Genomic DNA, 13,933 nt, shown 5'->3' with positions numbered 1-13,933 from the left:
TCGTGCGAGTGTGTGTATTTATCAGACTGAGTGACAAGCTTGCTGCCCGAGTTGAGTCCGTCAGGTGACAACTGGTCAGTGATGGGACGAGAAGGGAACGATTATCACCAAATGATACTTTGCTCTAGTTTGCCATTTCTAGTCAAAAAATAATGGCTCATCATCTCCTCTTGAATGAAGATAACAAGCGCTTAAGGAAAGTGACAGGATTGGCCGATGACATCATTGGATTCACCCCAACGCTCCCGACCCCGCTCCGCCAACCCTCTTAAGTACTTTGAACACATCACAGACTTTTGTTTTTTTAGAAAGCACTGACAATTCATCAGCTTATACAATTTAGAACACCAGCACTTCCCTACTATGCCAACAGACACAGTCTGACTGTCCCCTCTGGTGGAATTAGACTGGCAGCGCTTAATGCCTTGCCAGATTATACCCTCCACAGAAAGTCCTCCACAGAGTTGCTGTAGTCCTTCTTGCTGTTGACTACTGGCCTCAACCTCAACTGCCTGCCTGTCAAGACAGACGCAGGCCCTGCTACCATGACAACCAGGTGAAGATCAATCTCATAAGTGCACTTCACTTGTGCAAACGACAAAAGAGAGAACTGCTTCCTCCTGCCCCCTAAGGCTCAGTAGACGTGGGCCTGCTGGACGCGGAGACTCTAGTTTTGGCCCAGTGGGTCGCCACGGTGCAGTGCAGCACTTGCAGAAACTGAAATGCACACCCTGAATAGCACTTGTATAAAGAAATGCCTTCCAAGGGGTACTGAGTGTCCTGTCCTATTGCTAAATAAGTGCCACATGAGCTATGCAATGTATAGTAACCTATACCCATACTCAACACGCTCTATTAGACTGAATTCTCTTTCCACCTGTCTCTCTTCTCTCTCCCTCTCTCTCTCTCTCTCTCTCTTCTGTCCTCCACTCTTTATCAATACTTGAAATGTAATCTTTCGCTTCCTTTCCAAAGCGAATGATTGTTGTGACGTTTGCACTGAAAAGTTGCGGGATTAGTGAAACAAAAACTGCCATTGAAAAGTTATTTTTATAGAAGTAAATTGAATTTTGTTTCAAATGTATTTTACCTAATTAATGGAACCAAAGAGGCCAAGATTTTTAGCTATTGTACTAAGATGGCAACGCCATTGAGTTACTGTGTACAGTACTGTTTTTGATCATTCGCAATAGGCCTACCACTGTATCAGGGTACGATAAATGATTTCATTCCTTAGCTCTATTTTCATCTCTGTTTTGTACAATAAGCAACACTTTTTCATCTTTAATTCTATTTTTTTTTTCAGTTTTCTATTTAATAAGAAAGTTATTTTTAGTTCCTGTCTAAGATTCATTTAGTCAAATAAATGTCATCTGTACAGTTTATGTCAAATAAAAAATGTTTTCTTAAATATTTTGTAACTTTAAATTCAAGACTTTTTTTCCTCCTGGGTTGGGCCGAAGTCTGTATGTTTGTTTTGATCTGATGGAAGGTGGGTTGATACCTCAATAAACAAAAAGGTGAGGCTCAGTCCATACCGGTTGAAACATCTCTGTCGGGACTGAGTGTCTCTCATGAGCTGCAACAGTAATTACTAAGTGTGATTAACAGCTTCGATGGCATCCATAGCGGTTGCCAGCATACATTCACATACCTGCTTGATTTCTTCTTGGCTCCAGATATAATTGTGCATCGGTATCTGTGCACATGTGTGCGTATTGGGCAACTTGCGGCATTCCTGTGCCACGCTTTTCTGCAGCCGAGCAGTCTGTTACGTCACAGCGCCCCCCCACCCCACCCTCTGCAACACAACACGATGTTTCTGTTTCTCAAGGTAGGTTTACAGTTGCCACATTGACAGGAGCTGGGTGTCAACACTTTGTACAACAGCACGAGGCATGCCCAACCCAGTGTCTGCCTGTGCCAACACCTATCAACGCCTCCAACTCTACGAGGCTCCATCAAAAAACACATCACGTGTCTCTGTCTAAAATCAGCCAGGTAATCGCTCTAAACGCATCTATTAGGACGTGCCACGGAGCGCAATGAGTTGTGTTTGCCCGCGGGGGGAAATAGCATGTAAGGGAGGGGATCAGTGTCAATAGCTGTACCCGTACCTGGATGGACGAGTCAGCAGCAGCAGCAAGTCTGTCTAAGACAACAAAACAGAAAAAATCAATATTGCGGTGCATGTGATTGACAAGAAGATAAATGATCTGTCAAAGCGACTGAGGTTTGTTTTTTAACCCCCTCGGTGGAGCCTGCACCTCTCCCAGACAAATTGGAGTCTGTGCTGGGAGCAGGGAGAGAGATGTGTAGCTGTCTTGTCATGCTTCCTAATGCACGCCAAAATCTCCACCGCTGGAATGTTAATGACGCTGCAGGCCGTTAAGCATGCTGCAGAGCCACACACTCGCATCCATCTCCATTTGTTTTATCAATATCACTGGAGCGTTGGTACGGATCCATCGCTTGGCGTGATGTCGTGCGGACTTGTATACGTGCTCTCTCGTGTGTGCTCTTTCCCAAAGTCACACTCGCACATAAACAGGACACTAAGCACTAACATGTAAGCGCATACACACACACAAAACACACACACACCTCCACAACCCCATTATCAGCTTAAACAAATACTGCCCCTCTGCCCTCCCTCATCTAATACCGCCACAGGTGGAGGTCGTGACAGCTGCCAGGTTGACGGGGTCAACTGGTTTATCACCGCAACAGCATTCATTCTTCCACATCAGCTCCCTCCGCGTTCCCTAATGAATTTATGACTATTCATCGCCTGGGACCAGGCATTCCTCTGCTTCACCTCGCTTGTGTTTGAGCAGTGTTTTCCCCAATTTTTCTTTTGTTCTGGAGAACCACTTTTTTATAAATGATAAACCGATCCACAATAGAGCTTGTCTAGAAATTGTGAGACGAGCGAATTTGTACATAAAAGAATGTCCCTTTTCATTTTTACCACCATTTCCACATCTCCTTATATAATCTTGTAGGTAAACCAGCCATTTAGAAGAGATATATGTTTGGTAAATCACAACTTTATGAGAAAAAATATACACATGTTAAATACTTAGAAAATGAGACAAACTAGATGTGTTTAGGCAGAGTTAACAGGATCTCATTGTTTTCATTTCCTCTCATCAGTTAACAAACAGAATGTTTCAGTGTTATAAGTAGGCTACAAGTATCATTACGATACGAACATTCAGGCCTCTTATGTGGCTCAAACATGTACTGCAGGTGTAAATGTTAAATAAAAAACTACAGAAGAAATTCTGCTAATATATTTGGCGACCCTAATAAAATCTCCCTCGACCCACCCGTAGGCCCCGACCCAGTGTTTGGGAATGACAGGTCTGGAGAACTGCACTGCACGCGTTGATGATGATTCCTCCCTCACGTATCCTTCACTAAAGGAAGTCGAAAGATATATTTTCCATTTTCTTTACTGTATCCAACTCCATTAAATATTTGTTGTTTTTGTCCCTTTGCTATATTCACTGAGCTAACACAACAGGATTTATATTACTGCCGATTAAAGCCTGACCCTTTGTTTCAGTTTCCAGAGAGCATGTAGAGGCACTCTTATTCTAAGGATTTATGGTGTGGGCCCCCTAAGACAGGAGGCTTATTCCACCCTTGTTTACTTCTCCCTCCAACCCAAAGTGACATTTTGACCTTTGGAGCAACGTGGACTGAGGTCCCTGCAAGCTCTCTCTCACGGCGGATTAATGGAGGAAAGAAGGCTTTGCAACTTGAAAGCATTTTTTTGAACACTAATGACCAAATAAACTTCATTAATCCAATCATTTTTAATTGCTGCGTTCAGTGTTGCTACATTTCTCTCTCTTTTTTTTCATTTAAAAAGACAGGAAGATCAGAAAAACAAATGTTGGATTTCATCAGCTACACAACGTCTGTAATCAGTACCATGATAGTGGTGTACCAGTGGCTTTATTATTGACTTTGCATATAGTAATCCTGGTCAGTAGGGAAACAGTGGACATGCTTTACAAATCATTATTACTGGCAGTTGACAGACACATTCAAGTTGATTGACACCAGACTGGACTGACTCCAGCACTGAGAACATTCCATTAACACTGCCTCTTAATGCTGTTCCCAGATCAGTAATTCTATTTTCTGTCTCCTGAATGTTGTAGCTGAGGAGGTGATGGGGTCAACATGCCACAGTGCATGGTGTGTGTGCGTGTGTATTTTTGTTAGTCCACAATGTCATAATGTCATGGTTGTTCCTCCTAGTTTTTGGCAAAACAACTGAAGCCTTGTCACTAAACTCAGTCCCCCCCAAACTATGTCTCCCCATCGGCCCCTAAACCTTCCCACCTCCTCACCCCACCTTTCCACCACCCTGACCTCCTGGCCCCCAAAGTACTGAAGGCACACTCAGGGGCCACAAAGCCCTCATTTGTGTTGTCTACGGTGGCTGGAGCTGGAATTAGGATCCCCTCCACTCAGTGAGTGGAGCAATGTAATGCTGGAAATGGAAGGCAACATTGAAGGTGTTGTCATGGTTGGAGATTCAGGGTGCAAGCTCACCATCAGTTTGTTCTTTTCTCCACACAGAATTTACTTATTGGACACAGTTTTACGGCAATCAAAACACCATCCGTCTGTCCATCCATTCATCCATCCATCCATCCATCCATCCTTCTATTCATTCGTCCATCCATCCATCATTCATCCATCTATCCATTTGTCCATCCATCCATTCATCATTCATCCTTCTATCCATTCGTCCATCCATCCATCAATCTATCCATTCGTACATCCATCCATCCATCATTCATCCTTCTATCCATTCGTCCATCCATCCATCCATCCATCCATCCATCAATCAATCTATCCATTCGTCCATCCATCCATCCATCATTCATCCTTCTATCCATTCGTCCATCCATCCATCCATCATTCATCCTTCTATCCATTCATCAATCTATCCATTCGTCCATCCATCCATCCATCATCCATCCTTCTATCCATTCGTCCATCCATCCATCCATCATTCATCCTTCTATTCATTCGTCCATCCATCCATCATTCATCCTTCTATCCATTCGTCCATCCATCCATCCATCATTCATCCTTCTATCCATTCGTCCATCCATCCATCCATCAATCTATCCATTCATCCATCCATCCATCCATCATTCATCCATCTATCCATTCGTCCATCCATCCATCCATCATTCATCCATCTATCCATTCGTCCATCCATCCATCCATCATTCATCCATCTATCCATTCGTCCATCCATCCATCCATCATCCATCAATCTATCCATTCGTCCATCCATCCATCCATCATTCATCCATCTATCCATTCATCCATCCATCCATCCATCATTCATCCATCTATCCATTCGTCCATCCATCCATCCATCCATCATTCATCCTTCTATCCATTCGTCCATCCATCCATCCATCAATCTATCCATTCGTCCATCCATCCATCCATCATTCATCCTTCTATCCATTCGTCCATCCATCCATCCATCATTCATCCTTCTATCCATTCGTCCATCCATCCATCATTCATCCTTCTATCCATTCGTCCATCCATCCATCCATCAATCTATCCATTCGTCCATCCATCCATCCATCAATCTATCCATTCGTCCATCCATCCATCCATCATTCATCCTTCTATCCATTCGTCCATCCATCCATCCATCATTCATCCTTCTATCCATTCGTCCATCCATCCATCCATCATTCATCCTTCTATTCATTTGTCCATCCATCCATCATTCATCCATCTATCCATCCATCCATCCATCATTCATCCTTCTATTCATTCGTCCATCCATCATTCATCCATCTATCCATCCATCCATCCATCCATCATTCATCCTTCTATCCATTTGTCCATCCATCCATCCATCATTCATCCTTCTATCCATTCGTCCATCCATCCATCCATCATTCATCCTTCTATCCATTCGTCCATCCATCCATCCATCATTCATCCTTCTATTCATTCGTCCATCCATCCATCATTCATCCATCTATCCATCCATCATTCATCCTTCTATTCATTCGTCCATCCATCATTCATCCATCTATCCATCCATCCATCCATCCATCATTCATCCTTCTATCCATTTGTCCATCCATCCATCCATCATTCATCCTTCTATCCATTCGTCCATCCATCCATCCATCATTCATCCTTCTATCCATTCGTCCATCCATCCATCCAGGGAGCTTAGCCTTTCAGCCCAGCTCCCTCTTCACTACAATGTTCTGGTACAATCACATCGCTGTTGACACCTCACCGATCCGCCTGTACATCTCATGCTCCATTTTACCCTCACTCGTAAAAAAGACCCTGAGATACATCAACTCCCTTGCTTGGGTCATTAACTATATTATACTTCTCAATAATGTAATCAAACCATTATCATATTGATTGCATTCTTTGGAGTGATTTATGTGTCTTCTGATCTGAAACAGACCCGTGGGAAGACTTCCTAAACCTAACACAAAAGAGAGCAGATCTAAAATGGACCTGAGGACAGTCAAGTCCGTCCGAATAGACTCAAGACAGGGTTGTTGCTAATGCAGCAATGAAGTATTCAGATCCCCCACTTAAGTAATAATGCCAATACATTAATGTAGAAATACTCCATTACAAATGAAGGTTCTGCATTCAAAAGAAGCATGATCAGCAAATGTTACGTCAAGTGTCAAAAGTAAAAGTATTTATTCTGTGGATAGATTTTAAGATTGTTCATACTAACGTTTTATGTGGAGGCAGCACGTTTCTGTTGTAGCTGCTTAAAGTGGAGCTAGTTTTGTATAATTATACACCGTTGACTGTGTGTTGTAACAAACGTATTCGTGGGCAGTGCATACAGAAATGACAGCTAATCTTTTTTCACTTAACTAAGCCAAAGGAAACACAAAAACAATTCGGTGCCAAAGTGGCAGAGGTACGTTTAGCAGAGCAATGTGTTACTATGCTGATACAACAGCCCACTGCTACTAAACTGCTTAGGATGGGTTTGAAGGGCAGGTTTTACCTGTGATGCATGCAATGAAAGTACCTAATTATTCACATCTGAATAGTGATCTAAGTTTTAGATAACTGTGGAGCTGATGCTATGCTACCTTCTAAAACTGCAGCGAACACATCAGCAAACAGCCATGCAGGTACTGCAACTCTGGCACTGATATGTGAAACAAAATACTGAACAACGTTGGCAACAAGCCGAACTGGATTGAAGGCATCTTGTTATTGTATACTGTTACATACTAGTATTTTCTTATGACCGCAATCTGAAAGCTAATCATTAGCTGTCGGATACATGTAGTGCAGTACAAGTTCAAATATACGTGTACAAGTATACATAAACATACAATGTAGATACTCCAGAAAAAAAGTACAAGTGCCTCAAAATTGTGCTTTACTGGCTAAAATACTGTAGGTTTAGCTGCTGTCCCAGTCCACAGCAGTACATTCCTTTGCTAGCATGCTGGTGCTCTGTTTCTCCAAACTCCATCTACTGTAATACACTGACCATGGAGAAGTAGCTCCAAACATCCAAACAATCCCTTTATGTCCAGTACTTAAGTAAAAGTATCTACTTTTCATTACTGAACTAATAGTTATTTTAATAAAATGTAACAAAATAGTTGAACATGCTAATTGAGAAGTTCCAATAGCCAAAAGATTCAAAATTTAAATTTATACAAGCAGAGAAAGCACCAACTCCTCTCATTTGAGATGCTGGAGCCAGAGAATTTATGGCATTTTCATTTGATAAACTGATCAATCAAGTAAATGACTCATGCTTCCAATGAAATAATAACTCTTTCCTGTACATCTTCACGCTGGTTCGCCGTGGTTATTCAATGAGGGCCGAGCGGGAACGTCTTCATGCTCCGAACATGCTCTGTGTGAACGAGCCATGTGGCTCTATAATCAGTGCCCCCACCAGTCTACCCACACCCCCACCTCTTCTCCACATTATTCATGCCTTCGGACATCTTGCCCCCCCGACTTGTTGACCAGATATATTTAGCTCACTGATGGTATTTCGGACTGATGAGGGAATTTTTTTTTTTTTTTTTTAAACCTTTAAAAGGGAAAGGAATCCTGGTGACTAATATCCCGTACGTGCTGTTGAGAGTCAAACATAGAACCAGTATGTAAACAGTCTGGCTTTTGTTTCCGAGGAACATAGTTCCTGTTCCAAGTTACATATGCGATAGTCTGCTAACTGATAGGCTGGCAGCGTGTGTGAATGAACCTACTCACACACTCAGACGAACACCGATACCTTTGTGACAAACACAAGGGACAAGGAAGAAAATATTTATCCCCAATGTGTGTATGTGTGTGTGTGCACCTTTGTATGTGCGTGTGCTTTGCATGACTGCTTTGTGTGTGTGTGTATGTGTATGTGTGTGTGTGTGTTAGAGGGGAAATTCCAACCAGGGGGATATAAGGTGTGGCTAAGGATCATCTCTGACCACTTTAAAGCGGGGCCATCATCAGCGTTCCTGTATGACTCTCGGCCCCAGCTGCATTTCCCTCTGAGGGCTCATTATTCTGGCAGGTGCCCTATTGTCCCGTCTTTGCAGGCCCTTTCAAGAGCATACCAAAAACACAACACCAAAAATATGCAGGGAGGAGGAGGGGAGCCAGGAGCAGGAGGAGGAGGGGGGGGGGGGGATGTGCTGGTGGTGGCCTGAGTCAAAGTGAAGAAGACCCAGAAAAACAGCGAGCATCAAAAGAAGAGAAGAACCTTTGTTCGGAGAGACGGTATATCTGAAGAGGAAGAATAGGAGCCGGTTAGATGTTTGGTGGTTAGAGTGCTGGGATGTGGCCTCATATAAATGAGACAAATTCAGACACATTGATGTGAGGGACGACAATGAAAACACGATGGGACGAGCCATCATCGGTTATTTCCCCCAGTTGCCCTCAACGTGACTTTTTTTCTTCTCTTTCCGGTTAATTGCGGATGAATTTCACCTTGTAGTGTGAGAGGGTTGTGGTTGCAGGAATGACTATGTTGTCAGGGCACTAACATCCTCTGCTGTGTGAGAGACTGTGCGTGTCTGTATGCATGACCTCATGGGAAAGTCCTTTTGGTCTGGAATAAATACAACAAAGGAGCTGTTGACAGATGTTTCAATAATAGAAGAACAACTGGTGCTGTTGTGTTTTAATCTGGCAATGCTGGTTTGTGAGTCTTACTTACGCCTAACAAACCAGCATCTTGAAAACATATACACAAAGTGTGTGTTTGTATGTATGTGTGTGTGTGTGTGTGTGTGTGCGTGTGTGTGTGTGTGTGTGCGTGTGTGTATGTCACATAAGGGAGCTCATTCTGGAATACGTGCCAGAGGACATGAACCCAATTTGGTTTCATCAAAATAGGGCCACTGTTCAAATCAAATTTCTTCTAGCTAAAATGTTTTGAGAAAAATAATTATGTTGTAAAAGAAAGTTAGTACAAACAGTAGTATTGTATGAAAAAAAGCTATAAGAAAAAAAATGTGACTTTACGGAAAAAAAGTAATAATCATTTTTTTAAAAGTCATGATGTCAAAAATAAACTCGTACACTCGAATAAATAATGCTTACATTTTGAATTATGTCACAATTTTCTGAAAAAATATGGTGTATGCAATGTTCAGCACATTGCAACTTATGAAAATGCTGCGAAAGTGAGAAGACACAACCAAATACAGAAATATAGATAAATGTATATCAGAAAGAAAAGTTGGATTTGTTTTTCAAAAACAACATTTTAATGTGTAAAAGAACGTGCCAATGATGTACGAATAAAGGTGTGATTTTGAGGGAAGAAAGTTGCAATATTTTAAGAAAAGAAGTTGGTAAGTATTGTAATTTAGCAATAAGAAACATTAAGAAGCAAGTCATGATGTTCAACAATGTTATTAAAATAAGTTTTATATGTTTTCTGTACAATTGCAGCTTTTATTTTAAAATAAAAATCATTCCCAAATTATGATGTAGTTATTTTCCAAATATTGCAAGAATTTCCCAAAACAATGTGATTTTTTCTCAGATAATCTTTTTGCATAATACTATAACAATGTTTTCTCAAATTACCTATTTCTCATGATATTCAGACTTTTTTTTGTTTTTTGTTTTATTATGAGTTGTTCTTCATATATTCTATTGATATTTTATTCTCAAAACCTCCGATTTTCCTTCATTTTATGGTGGCCCTGCTATAGTGCATTCAGCACAATCTAAAATGAATTGAAGTTTAAGGGTACTGATTGAGTTCAAGATCTACAGTCTGTGAAAAAAATATGAAAGTGTGCGCTCGAAAGTTCTGTATGCTAAACAAACATGTTTGCGTGTGTGTGTGTGTGTGTGTGTGTGTCACCTATCTAGGCAACACTGAAAGACTTCAGGTTTAAACAGCCTCCCTGACGGAGCGAAGGAAAACAATGCTCCACTCTTCTGAACACATGCCTGGCGCCAGCTGCCAGCGGAGATAACACCCAGAGGTGAGGAAGAAACAAAAACAAAAACAACACATTTCTCATATCTCCCAGTGATAAACATTACCAGAGGAACGTTTTCTTTTTGCCCGCTATCAGATGGGGCAAGTTCACATAGCTTCACAGGCACAGCGCATTAGAGGGAGAGTTTGATATATTGACATTCCTGTTGATTTAGCTGTCTTGTGTGCGAGCCACTGTGGAGGCCACAAAGTCAAAAACATCAGAGGCAAAGGGACTTGGATGGCTTGGTGTGTGGGGTCCTCTCTGGGCGTGGACGCTTAGCTTTAGCTCGTGCATATCGCTTGGATCAAAATTAATTTTGCGGCGCCTTGGCTCAAGATCAGGGTGAGTGAGTGTGCCACACACAGTCTTTGATTGTCTGATGGCTCAGATGATGCAGAGGAGGAGATACCATCTGAAGTTACCCACCCTCTAAAGTATTTTTTTCCCTTGCACTTCTTTTTTTTCATCTCAAATTACAGCGGTGGAATAGGATCACTGGCCGTGCTGTACCTCTGTGGTGAGCCCAGAGTACACACAACAAAGGCATCTGTTGTACCAGGTAGTCATTGTGCACAATTTAGCGTCTCCTAAATACTTTTATTGTTGACTTTTTCAGGTGCATTCTGAACATTCCTTGTGGCCGTGCCAGGGAGCAGCACAGGTTACTGTTGAAAACGAAAAAAAAGATTATTGCTTTTGAGGATATAACAAGACGAGACAAGGGCTCCGAAAGAAGCCACCTCTGTCTACTTAACGTGTCTCTCAGCCTGCAACACATTTTCCCAAACAATTCTGCTGCTCATTTGAGCTTCGAGGAGAACTACGTGTGAAATCACTTAGCAAATTGACACACTCTATGCTGGAACAAGATCAGGCATGGCCTTTAATTACACGTAAACCCAGCCAACCTCATAACGTGATATTATGAGTCATGGTGTTTTCTCCTACCACAGCAGACAATCACAATGACGACGAACCAGGGGCCTGGGCCCTAAAATAGGTACCACCTCCGGGGTGTGTTATTTTATTCCATTTCTTTTTTTTCGACACCACAACAGCCGCTTGTAGGCATGAAGACTGAGGTAATGCCCTGTGAGAGATTCCTGATGCCTTACCTCATGCCTGTCTGACTGAGAAACGCCTCAGTTATCTCAGCCACTTCCTTCTCTTGACCACATGCATATCAGCTGAGGTAAGGATGAGTGGCCTGGTCCTGGAGCAGCAAGCCGGCTGTAGTGACCTGATTAGATTGGGCCTCTAGTGTCAGGTGGCACAAGGGGTAAAGTGGATCACATGTACAGTCAGCATTCTATTTTAATAAGAATATACTCTCTTGGTCCTTATCTCATAGACCTTATATAAGGAGTGGTTAGCAGTGCAATCATATCTCTATTTGGGTTTTTCTGTGTGTGAAGAACAGATGGATTGCATTTGGCTAATATCTCTTGTCTGTGACCCTTCGGTTGGACAGTATGTATCTCCTCCTCAACTCTTCATGATTTGTTCATCTCAAGGTTAAAATCACCAGAGTAGACTTTCGTCTTGAGTGTTGACTCAGGTGGGGCTCACACCTAAAGGTCTGGTTCCTGAATCGCACCAATATAACTGTGATACACTGTTTAAATTTTTAAATTGGTAAGCAAAACTCTAACGGTCCAGAAATTGTAAATAAAAGTCATGTGGCTTCAATTATTGGTCATATAGTTGGCTCCCCATACGACTCAAGTTGCCTCCACCCATGTGATTTGCTTTCCAGCTCTGTGACGCAGTGTGTGGCAAGAAGCAAAGTTGTCATATTTTACTCATGTTGCGGCTGGCGACTTACTTGGCTAGTTTGATTAGTCCACCATGCTTTCATGCTACACTTGTTACAGAAAATGAGCCAGACAGCAGGCTGGCTGGCTCGCAGCAGCGCTGGGTCTAAATGGTCCGGCTATCACTCCTCGACACTAGGAGACACCCTGCCCACCATTCTCCTACCTGCGAACTAGTCTCCCAACGGCGGGGAATGAGGCGGAGGACAGCGGTGCGCTACCTAGCTAATTATTGTCTTTTTCAAATTCAGCAGTAGCAAATGTACAAATAGTCACCAAAATAGGAAAAGCAAACCTTTTGAACCCATGGAATGACATGTAAATGGAACGCTTCCTGTAACTGGTTTGAATGGTGTTCACACCAAAAATGACCCACTCCAGAGTTCCCTTGACAGTGGTCCGAGACCACCCTTTCAAGGCGGACCAGAAAGTGGTTGTTTGGCCAGCACCAGAGTTCAAGTCTGGCGTTCACACCAACCCAAACAAACCCGTTTGTTTAGTCCAGTTTGGTGCAACTGGACTAAACAAGGCCATTGTAAACACACCCTTAGAAATCAAGGGCCAAGTGCTCCATCTTATGACAGATCACCTCCTTCATTTTCTACTTTTATTTTATGCCTTTCATCTCCACTTTTTGTATTCCTGGTCTTCCCTCCTTATGTCCTACAGGGTCCCTTCCTGTCGTTTCCTCTCTTCTGTTTTCAGGGTGTTTCATTCGAGCCAGTGGGACAGGCAGGATTATCGACAATGAGCAATAGGGTTCTCGCCGGGACAGACCCAGATGCTTTGCATGCTTTCCCAACACCAGAGGGATCAGTGGTAACTGTAGCTCTATCTGGGTAGCCTTCATTGAGAATCTCTTGCAATAACAGGGAAGGGTTGTGTTTAAGTCTAGCCAAGCGGTTGTAAAGCCATGCGGATTTAACAGAAAATCCACACAAGGGGTATCTTTTAACATATTAAGCACCAGCAGTAAGTTTACACCCTTGCAAATCACCTGTTTGTGGACCTGTTAGGAATGTGCTGTCTTGGTACAGAGGGTTTCCTATCAGTCCCAGCAGAATACCGGCGACCCATCCACTGTTAAGTGTGGCTTGCACATGAACTGATTGCTTCATCTTATTGTCAATCAAAATATCAATAGCCCTATTAGTGTATTATTATGGCAACTTAATTGACATGTGAGCATCAAAGTTTGGGTGTGCCCTATTCTAACTAATGGGAAATGAGGCTTTAAAGAGTTCACTCAATAGCTGTTTGTGCTATTTATTGGTTATGATGCTTTATTGAACTATCCACATTCTAGGTGTTGACCCTTAACCCCATGAACCCCATTTATTTATCTAAGTAAAAGTTACTTGAAGTAATCTTTGTTGTTTCACTTCTGCATGTTTTCCTTTTTTATATATTGGTTATTAGGCAATAGTTGGTTTCAGTTTCATCAACAACCTAAACAATTACACTAACTAGTTGTGTAACTGTGTGTCATATTTGACAGTACTCTAATAACAGGCTTTTAATATTATTTATTTTCATGTGAACCTAAAATCTGCATTTATGTTTAATCCATTATAAATCTTGAATATATCC

Source organism: Anarhichas minor, unplaced genomic scaffold (assembly GCF_050575085.1).
Source record: "Anarhichas minor isolate MPS153535 unplaced genomic scaffold, ASM5057508v1 ptg000087l, whole genome shotgun sequence".
In the NCBI taxonomy this organism is placed as follows: domain Eukaryota; kingdom Metazoa; phylum Chordata; class Actinopteri; order Perciformes; family Anarhichadidae; genus Anarhichas; species Anarhichas minor.
The sequence above is the reverse complement of the archived record's forward strand: the minus strand, read 5'-3'. Positions refer to the sequence as shown.